This window comes from Protopterus annectens, chromosome 9.part0 (genome assembly GCF_019279795.1).
Source record: "Protopterus annectens isolate FY-2018-M chromosome 9.part0, PAN1.0, whole genome shotgun sequence".
NCBI classification, from domain to species: Eukaryota; Metazoa; Chordata; order Ceratodontiformes; family Protopteridae; genus Protopterus; species Protopterus annectens.
This window is the reverse complement of record NC_056743.1, coordinates 1413044101-1413057703: the sequence shown is the minus strand read 5'-3', so window position 1 is coordinate 1413057703 and position 13603 is coordinate 1413044101.

Genomic DNA, 13603 nt, shown 5'->3' with positions numbered 1-13603 from the left:
TTGCGTGAGGGAATGCCAGGCTTCTGGGTACAGTGATAATCTTCCCCCGACTGCCTCCAAGGAGGGACAGCCAGGCAACATCTCAGGGATGCTGAAAGGGCTTGTCAGAGAGGCTCTCTGTTTCCCTGGTTTTGGACCCCCTCTGCCTCTAGAGCGGCGTCTGTTGTTGTTACCCCTCTGCCTCTAGGGGTAAACTGACCACGTGAATTCGGCGTGACTCCTTGGGATTTGCGGAACCACATTTTGCCACCTTTCTGTCCTTTGGGGTAAGGTCTAGAAGGGGTGGAAAAACGGACTCCTACAGCAGAAAGAGTCTTGCCGTCCTGCTCACACCTGGTCAAAGTTTCCTTCACCTGAGGGCCAAACAAAGCTGACCCATCAAAGGGAGAATTTGTGAAGGACGCCTTAAAGGGATCTGCAAAGTCACATAGCCGCATCCAGGCTTGGCGTCTGAGAGCCACACCTGTACCTGCGGCCCTACTCGCTCCATCAGCAGCATATGATATTAGCCGCATGGAGGAGTTAGCAATGGAATTAAGGGTTCCTAGCTGCGAAGCAATTTTATCTTGAGCCCCTGCAGCTGTAGGATCCTGTACTACTTCACCCAGCTCCTTAAGGATATCCCTCTGGAGTCTGGTGAAGTGACATAGGTAATTCAGCGAACGCATAGCAAAGGTCGCTGAGGAAAACATCCGCTTACCGTACCTATCCATGGTCCTAGAGTCCTTATTAGGAGGATGGACGGTGCGGAAGGATCTACAAGTTCCTTCTTGGTGGCAGCAGCCACCACCATGGCATCAGCAGGGACACCCTTAGTGAGGAATTGCTTGTCACAGGGGCAGTGATAAATTTTGAAGGCCTCCTAGGGACTGGCTCTACAGAGTCAGGAGCAGCCCACGCCTTCGGGCAATAACCTGCATAAGGGGGTCGAGGCGGAGACACCCAGGAGGTGGAGGGCCGAGATCCAAACGCCTCTAGGTATACTGACTCATCCTCAGAGGGATTATTGGTGGGCCAGTTTCCCCTCTGTCTAAGGAGTTCTAGGATGTCTGAGAAGGAGACATCCTCAGAGGGGGATCTTGGGGATCCCACTGACTCATCAAAGTCAGTATCTGAAGTGACAGACTCGGGGGAGTCTACGTGTTTCCTCTTACAAGTCCTCTTCCTAGGAGGATCTCCCGAAACATCAGGAGAATCCTCAGAAGAGGGGGAAATTCCCAATGGGGAAACCTGAGGCGGAGGATCTCTGGGTCCTGTAGCAAGAGAAGTGGCAGAGATGTCAACAGGCACTATAGAGGGAGGAGCTAAGGGAACAGACTGCTGGCTGATACCAGTGGCCAGCACACTCTTCATCACCTCGAATGCTCCCCTCCCAGGCAGGTCCGAGAGAACCCGTTCCGAAGAGCTAGGAACTCCAGGGACCACCGGGAGGGAAGTCTCCGAGGCAGATGCCGGAGCCGGGCTCACCAAGGCCGGGCTCCAAGGGAAGAGCGGGTTCGGACAAGGGTCTGATGCCACTCACCCCTCGGAGGAGACCATGGAAGCCCGGCCACGAATCCCTCTAAGGAAGGTCTCAAGAGGAGATAAGAGTAGAGGCTGAAGGGACAGAAGGGGTATCCGTCCCTCAGCCGTAGCAGTAACCATTCGAAGACTCCAACTACAAGCTCTGGGGTAGAGTTGAAGGAGGAACTGTAACGGGGTGTGGACCAATAGTCGTCTGTTGAGACGGACTATGTAACATTTGGGCCAGTGCCTGTGACTTAAGTAATCTACTGACCACTCTCTCTAAGTCATGGTCCGAAAGCCTGGATGACCTTGAAGATCGGCTCCGATGGCTCCGTTCTGAGAGGAGAGGTGAAGCGGAGCCGAAAGTATCGGCTCCAAGGAAGGAGACCTCGACCTCTTCCTCGAAGGAGCCATCGGAACCGATGAAACTATAGAACCCGACAACTTATCGGAGCCGACAGGTAGCCTCGATGCATCGGCTCCAGCGGGCCGACACAGCCACAAAAGTAACGGTGTCGGAGCCGATCGGAGCCGACACCGATGCCTGTGCCACATGGTGGTCGGAGCCGATTGGAGCCGACACCGAAGTGGTCGATGCAGAATCGGCACCGATAGCCATCGGTGCCGAAGGATTAGGTAAGCCAGAATCGGCTCCAGCGGGCCGATCTCGACTCAGAACGAGTCGGGCCGAGGCCGCAGGCTTTGACACAGAAGCCTGGGCCTTGGAAGACTTGGCAGTCTTAGGTGGAGCCGACTTAGCCGGAAAGCCCTCCGGCTTAAGAAGGCCCCTGAGTATTAATTTGTTTCTTCTTTCCTGCAGGACTCTCTGGCTGAAAGAATGACATATAGCACAGGAGTCCTGCAGGTGAAGAGGCCCCAGGCAATAAAGGCAAGAAGTGTGACCGTCTGTCAGAGACATCTTCTGACAGCACGAGTCACACTTCTTAAAGCCTGAGACCCTTTCTTTTGACATGGTGTAACACACACACACACACACCAGTCAAAGAATTTAAATTTAAATATACCAAAAAGGTATAACTACAAACACACACACACACCCTAACAGGGGGGGGGGATGGGATGGGTAAAGTCTGACTAAAAAAATAATAAGAGACAAACAAATTTCTGTCAGAAACAGTTTAAAACTAAATAAAAACTAACAATAAGGGGTTTTTAAGTCAAAAGGGGCTAAAATAGCGAATTAGTAAATCACTTACCAGGAGCTGGTAAAAGGAGGACCTCATAAGCGAAGCGGCAAACGAGATCTGGGTACTTACCGCCTTGCATCATGGGATATGGGGCTGCCTCGAGCTGGTAAAAGTGACTCTCGAGCTTAGCAAGTGCCGAGTCGGAGCCGAGGGATCGGCTCCGAACCCATCAAGCAAGAATGAAGGCGAGATTGACAACTTAACATTTAATATTCATGGGATTTTTCAACCATTCTATTAAGTTGAAATTGTCAAAAATAGTGGGAACAGTACCTGAGGCTTTAGAGCCTAAACAGTTTCTCTGGTTGCTTCGGGCATCAGCCAAAACCCGACTCTCGTTACAGCTGAGGCGCTCATTAGATGTATGTAAAGCCAGGGGTGTGTTCCATAATGTGGATCTCGTGTGACATGGGAAGATTCTGCAGGGACCAGTGAGCAAAAAGAAGCCACTGCAATATCCTCATATGTAAGCGTGCCAAGGGAATAAGAAGTTATGCACCTACCATAACGTTCCATGTTAGTTGTCTTCTTCTCGCCTTCTTTCTTGCTGGTTGGGTTCGGAGCCGATCTTCGGCTTCAACTCGGCCATTTTCTAAAGCTCGAGAGCTACTTACTGGCTCGAGGCCTTCCTATATCCCACAGTGCCTGGTGCTAGATCCCCAGATCTCGTTTGGAAGACCTAACACCATCACAATACAATAGGACAACCGTCCCAATAGCAAGACTTCAGCTATAGGGCTAAAGAAAAGGTAGAGGACATAAATCGGTTAAGGCTCAGCAAGTGACAAGACTCATAGGAGAACTCTTCTCGGTCCATCTAGGCTAGGGGGATGGAGGGTGGGACACAAGAAAGAAGGCGAGAAGAAGACAACTAACATGGAACGTTATGGTAGGTACATAACTTCTTAATGTTAAGTTGTCTCTCTCGCCTTCATTCTTGCTGGTTGGGACAGCGTCCCTAGCACCTTAGTCCTGGGTGGCTCATCGGAACAGACTCTTGAGCACAGTGGAACCAAAATCAGCTCTACTCCTAGAGGCCACATCCAATTTATAATGTGAAATAAAGGTATGAGGGTTGGCCGATGTGGCCGCCGCACAAATGGCTTTCATTGGTAGTCTTGCTTGAAAGGCTACCGACGTAGCTAAAGCCCTAGTAGAGTGGCCTTTAGGTTTAGCAGAAAGTTCTTTATTTCTCAAATGATAAACGAGGGTAATAATAGAGGACAACCACCTGGATAAGGTTACTTTAGACACTGGTCGACTCTGCTTACCCTCCGCATAGGACAGGAAGAGTTGGTCTGATTTCCTTATTTGCTCTGTCCTATGCAAATAGAAACGTAATTGCCTATGAACGTCCAACTGGTGTAATTTGTGTTCAGCCTTGTTGGAATAATTTGGAAAAAAAACTGGCAGATCAATGGATTGATTCAAATTATTTTCGGAGGGGACCTTAGGAAGGAACGAAGGATTAGTTCTGTGAAACCCTATCCTTATGGAAAATTAGGTAAGGAGGACGAACACATAGGGCTTGAAGTTCAGAAACTCTCCTCGCTGAAGTAATGGTCACCAAAAAGAGGGTTTTCCAAGAAAGCAATTTCAAGGAACAGGAAGCTGCCTGTTCAAAAGGAGGCAGTATCAAGGAAGCTAGGATCAAATTCAAGTCCCACGGAGGTGGGGGATCTCTCACTGAAGGCCTGAGCAAGATTGTTTCTTTAAGAAAGGCTTTGCAAAGCTTATGGGACATGATGCTGGTTTCTGACAGGCCCATATGGAAATTAGAGATTGCCGCTAATTGAACTCTAATGGTGGCAGAAGAGGAGCCCGCTTGAAAAAGTTCTGCTAAAAAGTCTAGAACATTATGGACAGGGGCCGTGAAAGGATCTATATTTCTAGCCTCTGCCCAGAAAGAGAAACGTTTCCACTTACTAGCATAAGTCTTCCTAGTTGTAGGTTTGTGCGAAGAAAGGATAATCTCACGCACTGAATTGGAAATACTGGGAAGCCTGGCTAAGGTTGGAAGTGGAGCAACCAAGCAGTGAGGTTGAGAGACTGAAGAGATTGATGCAGCCTGCCCGACTGATGGATCAGGAGGTCCGGGACTGGGTCCAGATTCCAAGGCTGCTCTAGAAGGTGACGATGCAGGAATGGGAACCAGATTTGTTGAGGCCAATAGGGGGCAATGAGGATCATCCTGCAACCCAGCACGGTAGCTTTCTGAATTAGTTTGGGAATTAGGGGAAAGGGTGGGAATGCATACAGAAGTCCCTGGGGCCAATCGTGAACTAGAGCATCTCTGTGGGAGTGTCCGGGAAGAGAGTGAAGAAATTGTCGCACTTGCTGTTGAGAGGAGTTGCGAAAAGGTCGCAGCAAGGCTGACCCCATTTGCGGAAGATTTTGTCCGCTACTGTCCGATTGAGAGACCACTCGTAAGGCATGAGAATATCTCTGCTTAGCCTGTCCGCTATGACGTTGGACTTCCCAGGGATGTGAGTTGCTGTCAGAAACCATTGAGAGGAGATCGCCCACTGCCATAGTCTGAGTGCTTCTTGACATAAGGAATATGACTTGGTTCCGCCCTGCTTGTTGATGTACCATTCTACAGACATATTGTCTGTCTGAATTGCAATGGTCCCAGTGGGTAGAGAGTTCTGAAGAGCTTGCAACGCTAAAAGCACTGCCCTCATCTTCAAGACATTTATGTGCAAGTGGTACTCGTGGGGTTGCCAGTGCCCTGGATAGTCCTGCCCTGAAAATGCCCCCCCACCCGATCAGGTAGGCATCCGTGGTCACCGTGGCAACTGGAGGAGGAAGGACAAATGGTCTGTCCTCGGGTACTGATGAGGAGACCATCCACCAAGCCAAGTGGTCTTTGCACGACTGTGTGATTAATATCCTGTGAGACAAAGGGAGTTGTTGAAAGGACTATTGGGTGAAAAGCATCCATTGGAGAATCCTCATGTGAAAGCGAGCCAGGGGAACTAATATGATCGCTGCTGCCATGAGACCCAAGGTTTTTAGGATGAATCTGGCCTGAATCTTTCTGCATCCTAATAATACCTGTATGTGTCGGCGAATGTCTGCCACTCTGTCTATTGGAAGTCTTGCTGACAGATCTTTCATATTTAATCTTGCGCCTATAAAGGTTAAAGACTGACAAGGCGACAATGCAGACTTTTCGAAATTTATTGAGATACCTAGGTTGGAGCATGTTTGGATGGTATAATCCCTGGCTCTCAGCAATTGATGCCTGGTGGTAGCAGTAAGGAGCCAGTCATCTAAATATGGAAACACCTGGAATCCTTGCCATCTCAGGTGAGCGGTAACCACTGCCATGCAATTGAACACCCTGGGGGTTGTGGTGAGACCAAAGGGCAGGGCTCTGAACTGGTAATGACTGACTCCCAGCCGGAAGGGGAGAAACCTTCTGGAACACCTGTCCATTTTGATGTGGTAGTACGCATCCTGAAGATCTATGGAGCACATCCAATTGTCCGGACCCAAAAAGGGTAGAATGGAATGAAGCGTGACCATCCGGAACTTCGTTCTTTGAACAGACTTGTTTAGTCTGCTGAGATCCAAAATGGGTCTCCAGTCCCCTGTCTTTTTTAGTACCAAAAAGAACTTTGAGTAAATTCCAGATCCTTGCTGGTCTGCTGGGACTTGTTGGATGGCCCGTTTTTTTAGCAGTTTTGAAATTTCTTCTACTGCCTGTTCCCTTAGACTGGGTGGAACATCTGGGATGGGGTTGTTTCATTGTAAGGGGGTGTGGACAAAAGGGATATTGTAACCTCCGGATATGATAGACCATACCCATCTGTCTCGAGTGATGAGACGCCAGGCTTCTGGGTACAGAGACAACCTTCCCCTGACTGCCTCCGAAGGCGGACAGCCGGGCATCCCCTCAGGGGTGCTGGAAGGGCTTGTCAGAGAAGGATTCTCTGCTGCCCTGATTCTGCGGACCCCCTCTGCCCCGCGGGCAGCGTCTATTGTTGTTCCCTCCTCTGCCTCTGGAGGGAAACTCACCACGTGTGTCAGGCACGGCTCCCTGGGGTTTCCAGAACAACATCTTTCCACTCTTCTGACCTTTAGGGTATGGTCTAGAGGGAGTGGAAAAACGGACTCCCACGGCAGAGAGAGTCTTGCCTATCTGCTCACACCTGGTAAGGGTATCTTTCACCTGAGGTCCAAACAGAGCCAAACCATCAAAAGGGTTGTTGGTGAAAGATGCCTTGAAGGGATCAGCGAAGTTACATAACCGCATCCAGGCATGTCTTCTCAAAGCCATACCTGTGCCTGCGGCCCTACTTGCCCCATCAGCCGCATACGAAATGAGCCGCATGGAGGAGTTGACGATTGAATTAAGAGTCGCCAGCTGGGAGTTAATCTTGTCTTGAGCCCCTGCAGCTGATGGATCTTGCAGGGTATCTCCTAGCTCCTTGAGGACATCCCTCTCAAGACGGGTGAAGTGGCACAAGTAATTCAGAGACCGCATGGAGAAGGTCGCTGAGGAAAACATCCAGTTCCTGTATCTGTCCATCGTCCTAGACTCTTTATTAGGGGGAAGGACAGGTACAGAAGTGTCAGCCAACTCCTTTTTCGTGGCAGCTACCACCACCATGGCATCAACGGGGACACCCTTTGTCAAAAACTGTTTATCTTGAGGGGCTGTAATAAACTTAGTGGGCCTGCAGGGGGTTGGTTCCAGTGTATTCGGGGCTGACCACGCCTTCCGAGCCACTACATCCTTCAATGGGTCGAAAGGCGGAGACACCCAGGAGGTGGAGGGGCGAGAAACTAATGCATCCATGTATACCGACTCGTCCTCGGAAGGGTTAAGGGCAGTCCAGTTCCCCCTCTGCTTAAGGATCTCAAGGATGTCTGAGAAAGAGACATCCTCAGAGGGGGATCTTGAGAAACCTTCCGAATCCTCTAAGTCAGTATCTGACGTGACAGACTCGGGGAAGTCAACATGTTTCCTCTTACATTTCCTCTTTCGAAGGGGCTCCTCTGAAATCTCAGGGGAGGCCTCGGAAGAGGAAGATACACCCACTGGGGTGACCTGGAGCATTTGATCCCCTCGCTTGGGGTCTGGAGGAGGGGCAGAGATCGAAGCAGGCACCCTGGTGGGAGGAGCTGAAGGGGCTGATCGAGGTGCAGACTCAGAAGTCAGCACGCTCCTCATGACCTCAAAGGTGCCCCTGTCCAGCAGAGAAGAGGGCCCCCACTCCGAAGAAACAGGAATCCTCTCCGGCACCAAAAGGGATGGCTCCGAGGCCAATGTAGGAGCCGAGCTTACCTGCACCGAGGCTCCGAGAGGGAGAACAAGGTCGGACAAGGGTCTGATGCCACTCGCCCCCTCGGAGCCAATGAGGAAGTCCCGGTGCCCAGATCCCTCCAAGGACGGAACCATTGAAGAAATCGGAGCAGACGATGGAGCCAAAAGGGGAAGCGTCGGCGCCGACGTTTCCAAGATCTGAGTCCCAACAAGCTCCGGCTCCGAACTGACAGGAGGAGTCGGAGGAGGAACTACTTCAGAAACAGGAACAGCCACAGCCTGATGAGGAGGGCTAGCTAACATTTTAGCCAGGGCCTGCGATTTGAGGAGTCTACTAACCACTCTCTCCAAGTCATGATCGGATAGCCTCGAGGACTGAGAAGAGTGGGACCAATGGCTCAGTTCAGACTGCAGCAAAGGTGACCCCGGAGCCGAGCGAATCGACTCTAGGGATGGCGACCTAGATCACTTACGGCTCCCTGATGGCTCCGACACCAAGGTCGGAGCAGAGTGAGATTTAGATACTTCGGTTCCGGCCGGAACCAAAATAGAAGCAGACGCTTCACCTGGTGACGGCTCTGTACTGGGAGCCGACGGCTTGGTAGGCTTAGGGGTTTTTGCTGGCTTCGCCGAAGACCCCTCAGGTTTTAGTAACCCCCTGAGAATCAACTTGTTCCTATGCTCCTGCAGGACTCTCGGACTAAAGGCATGACATACAAAGCAAGAGTCCTGCAGGTGTAGGGCACCCAAACAATAAACACAAGAAGTGTGACCGTCTGTCAGACATTTTCTGACAGCATGAGTCACACTTCTTGAACCCTGAATACCTTGGTATCCTTTGACATGGTAAAGAAAAAGGGATACCAATAGAGGAATGTTAGACTAGTGCAAAGAAACACACACTAGTCCCACACCTACACACAAAAAAATTAATAAAACCAAGAGAATTTTATCTTAAACTACAAAGACTAAACACTACTTCCTACTGGAAAAAGGATTAAAAAGGGAAGGGGATGCCTCTAATTTAAACGGCCTACTTAGGGAGATAGAGGGGGGAGAGGAGAAACTCTCTAAGTAAAACGAGTTTCCTAAAGGGGAGAAACACAGGAATACTGACTAATCTACCAGTACTACTCTACTTAAACAAAAGACAGGCTTGAAATATACACTAAAAATTTAACTGCTAATATTACAAAAAGAAGAATACGACCTGAGCCAGTAAAGCATAACCTCGTAGCTGAAGCGGCAAACGAGATCTGTGGATCTAGCGCCAGGCATTGTGGGATATAGGGAGGCCTCGAGCCAGTAAGTAGCTCTCGAACTTTAGAAAATGGCCGAGTCAGAGCCGAAGATCGGCTTCGAACCCAACCAACAAGAATGAAGGCGAGAGAGACTACTTAACATCTAGCGTTATTGCTGCCACCATTGAGTCTAGCACTTTGAGGACACATCTTGCTTGAATCTTTTTCTCCTGATCAAAACTTACACCTGATGTCGTATGGTTGACACTCTCTCCTGAGGCAATTTTGCGATCATGTCTTTTGTATTTACATCGGCCCCCTATAAATGTAATATGCTGGCAGGGCAACAAGGCACACCTAAAGTCAACTCCTCGTTGGTCCGATCCAACCATAAGCTTATCACCCTTGATATCCACATCCCGCCCCACCCCCCATTAAGGAAACCACAGTAAAAAATTTCTCCAAAGCCAACTTCATGCTTCTTAAGACAGAAGTGGTGAACTTCATGACACCCATGCAGATGGACAATACAGTTACAACTGCTGAATCCTACACAAATGCACTCTATAAGCACTTACACGAGTGCATGGATCATGCTATCCCAAACAGAACCAAGACACTATCCTCCAAAAAAGGAAGCCAATCTGGTGGTCCCCTGCCATAAACAAACTGTACAAAAGAAGGAAGAAACTGTTGCAAAAGAGAGTAAAATCCCATGAGTAGAGGAGCTCCCTGGTTAGCCTCAGTAAGAAGCTGAGATCCCTTATAAGATCCTCCAAAGCCAGCTACGAAAACAAAATCGCCACTAAATCCAAGGACAACAGCATTCTACAGCTATGAAAAGAATCTAGATGGCAACACCCAGATCTGCTCTGAGTTACAGCACAAAGGCACGAAAATTACAGAACCAACTGATATTGCCAACATCCTGGCAGATAGGTTCAGTGCTAACTGTACCCCCCTCTCACCCCCTAAAGGGCCCATATCTATACAGGAAGAATGCAGAGTCCCTGTAATCACAACTACGCAGGCAAAAGCTGCACTCTCTAAAGCCAAAAACACAGCCTCCATGGGACCGGACAACATCCCAGGCTGCGTTTTACACGTACTTCAGAATGAACTGGCTCCCCACTTAAGCACCATGTTCAATAATAGCCTTGCATCAGGCTTTGTGCCCACTGAATGGCACACAGCAACAGTTATCCCACTCCACAAAGGGGGAGCCACCAGTGATCCCGGGAACTATTGACCTATTAGTCTGACGAGCCTGGTCTGCAAAGCCATGGAACGTATCATCATGGAACTCATAAACAAAGACATTGGTAACCTCCAAACTTTGGATCCCACCCAGTTCGGGTTTGTGAAAGGGAGATCATGCCTCCTGAACCTGATCGACTTCTTTGAGGCAGTCACCAAAGCTGTGGATGAGGGTAAGGTGGTTCACACAGCCTATCTTGACCTCGCCAAGGCTTTTGACACCATATCCCATTCTGGAATTATAACTAAACTCACTAAATTAGGTAAAAATCCTTACATCACAAGATGGGTTGCCAACTGGCTCACTGACAGAACCCACACTGTAAAAGTTGCAGACTCCAAATCTGACATCAAAGCAGTGACAAGTGGAGTACCACAGAGTTTCGTCCTGGGACCTCTCCTATTTGGTATCTACTTCTCTGAAGTACAGGCTAACACAGAAGGCCTCTGGATAATGAGGTTCACAGATGACTGCAAACTAGGAGCCATAGTCAAGTCCCCAAATGATGTGGACATCCTACAGAAGGACCTCACTGAGACAGATGCCTGGTGTCAAAGCCAGGGCCTCAAGCTCAATGCCAAAAAGTGCAGTGTCATCCCCTTTGGTAAAAACTCTGTACCCATGAACTACCACATAGGCAGCAATCTACTTAAGACCGAATGTGTGATAAGAGACCTTGGGACCCAGGTGGACAGTAGTCTCTCCTTTGATAGTCACATCGCCACAGTAGTCAGGAAGTCCTTCTACGTGGCACACCTCATCATAAAAGGGTTCTCATCCAGGAAAAAAGAGGTCATTGTTCCCCTCTACTCATCACTCATTAGACCCATTATAGAGTACAACGCCCCTTTTGGAATATACCTCTCAAGACATCTGCAGCAGCTGGAAAGGCCACAGAAGTACCTCACAAAGTGAATTACTGGCCTCAAACAAATGCCCTACACTGACCACCTCAAAAAACATCAGCTTTACGCCGTAGCATATTGGCTACTCCAAGGTGATCTCTGCCTAACATATAAAGCTGTGTCAAACTCAGAGCTGTTGGACATGCTACACCCAAAGAAATCCCAATCCCTCCGAGCTACATGCTCTAGGGACGTAAACCTTGTCACCACAATAAACAGGACATGCTGGTGGGATATATTCCTATCCCAGAGACTTCCTATACTCTGGAACAAGCTACCCATCTATGTCAAGCAAAGTTCTTCATTAGCACTCTTCAAGAAAAATCTTGATGAGTGGATGGGAAATAGGAAATATACCTCAGGGATCACTTCTGTGTCTCTGCTTGACAGTGGCACAGGGGAAATAACTTTCTTGGGTGACGTAAGCTATGGAACCTTGCTGGCTACGCTTACGTAGGCCCTTGGGCCGATAGCCTGGTACCTACCTATGAACCTATGATAGTGATACCTAACTCTGAGCAGAGATGAATTGTGGTGCCCCTTGCTATGATTAGTCGATGCTCGGTGGTGGAGGTAAGGAGCCAGTTGTCTAGATATGGAAACACCTGGAATCCTAGACACCTCAGGTGAGCCATAACTACTGCCATGCATTTGGTGAACACTCTGGGGGCTGTAGTGAGACCAAAGCACAGAGTTCTGAACTGAAAATGACTGGCTCCCAGCTGGAAGCGTAGATATCTCCTGGATCGCCTGTCCATCTTGATGTAGTAGTACACATCCTGGAGATCGATGGAGCACATCCAATTGTCCTTTCCCAGAAAGGGAAAAATGGACTGCAGTGTCACCATCTGGAACTTTGTTTTTCTGACAGACTTGTTCAGCCTGCTGAGATCCAAAATGGGTCTCCAGTCCCCTGTTTTCTTTGGAACTAAAAAGAACCTAAAAAGATCCAATTTGGTCTGCAAGGACTTTTTGGATGGCTCGTTTTTCTAGCAACCTTTGAGCTACTAGGTTTGCTTGATCCCGTAGATTAGATGGTGCATCTGGGATGGATTTTTGTTTTCTGGGAAGAGGTGGCATGGAGAAAGGAATACTGTATCCTCTGGAAATTACTGACTTTACCCATGTCTCTTTTGTGATACTTTGCCAGGCTTCTGGGTACAGTGACAATCTGCCCCAGACTGCCTCCAAAGGTGGCCAGGTGGGCCTCCTTTCAGGAGCGCTGGAAGGGCCTACCAGAGAACGTATCTTTGTTGCCCTGATTCTGTGGACCCCCTCTGCCACGAAGGTGGCGTCTCCCATTATTATTTCCCCTTCTGCCCCCTGAGGGAAAAATCACCAAGTGCATCAGGCGAAACTCCCTGGAATTTTCGGAACCACATTTTATCGCCCTTTTGACCTTTGGGATAAGATCTAGTAGCGGTGGAGAAACGTACTCCCACAGCAGAGAGAGTTTTGCCATCTTGCTCGCACCTGGTAAGAGTCTCTTTTACCTTGAGCCCAAACAATGATGAGCCATCAAATGGGGCATTGGTAAAGGAGGACTTGAAGGCTACACAAACTCACAAAGGCACATCCAGGAATGTATTTGTAAGGCAATTCCTGTGCCTGCTGCCCTGCTCACTCCATTTGGCTGTGCAAGTGATGAGTCACATGGAGGAGTTGACTATAAAAGACAAGATCGAAGCTAGGAAGCAGTCTTATCTGAAGCTCCTGCAGTTGTAGGATCCTAAAGAGCATCTCCCAGCTCTTTGAGGAGATCCCTCTGGAGACAAGTGAAATGGGACAAATAATTCAGTGACGTTAAGGGTAAAGGCCACAGATGAAAACACATGCTTCCTACATCTGTCCACCGTACGGGACTCTGTTTGGTGGATGGAGAGAAGAAGTTTCTAATAATTCTTTCTTTGTGGCTGCCACAACCACCATAGCATCAACTGAAACCCCCATAGACAGGAAAAGCTTGTCCTCTGGCACTGTGATAAATTTATTGGGCCTCCTCAGAACCTGTTCCATAGATTCTGGAGAGCTCCATGCCTTTTGACTGACCACCCCCAGTAGCTAGTTGAAAGGAGGAGACACCCAAGAGATGGAGGGTCGGAAGCCAAAAGCCTCCAGGTACATGGATTCATCTTCAGAAGGGGAAAGGGATTTCCAGCCACCCCTCTGCCTAAAGAATTCTAGGATGTCTGAAAATGAGACATCCTCCG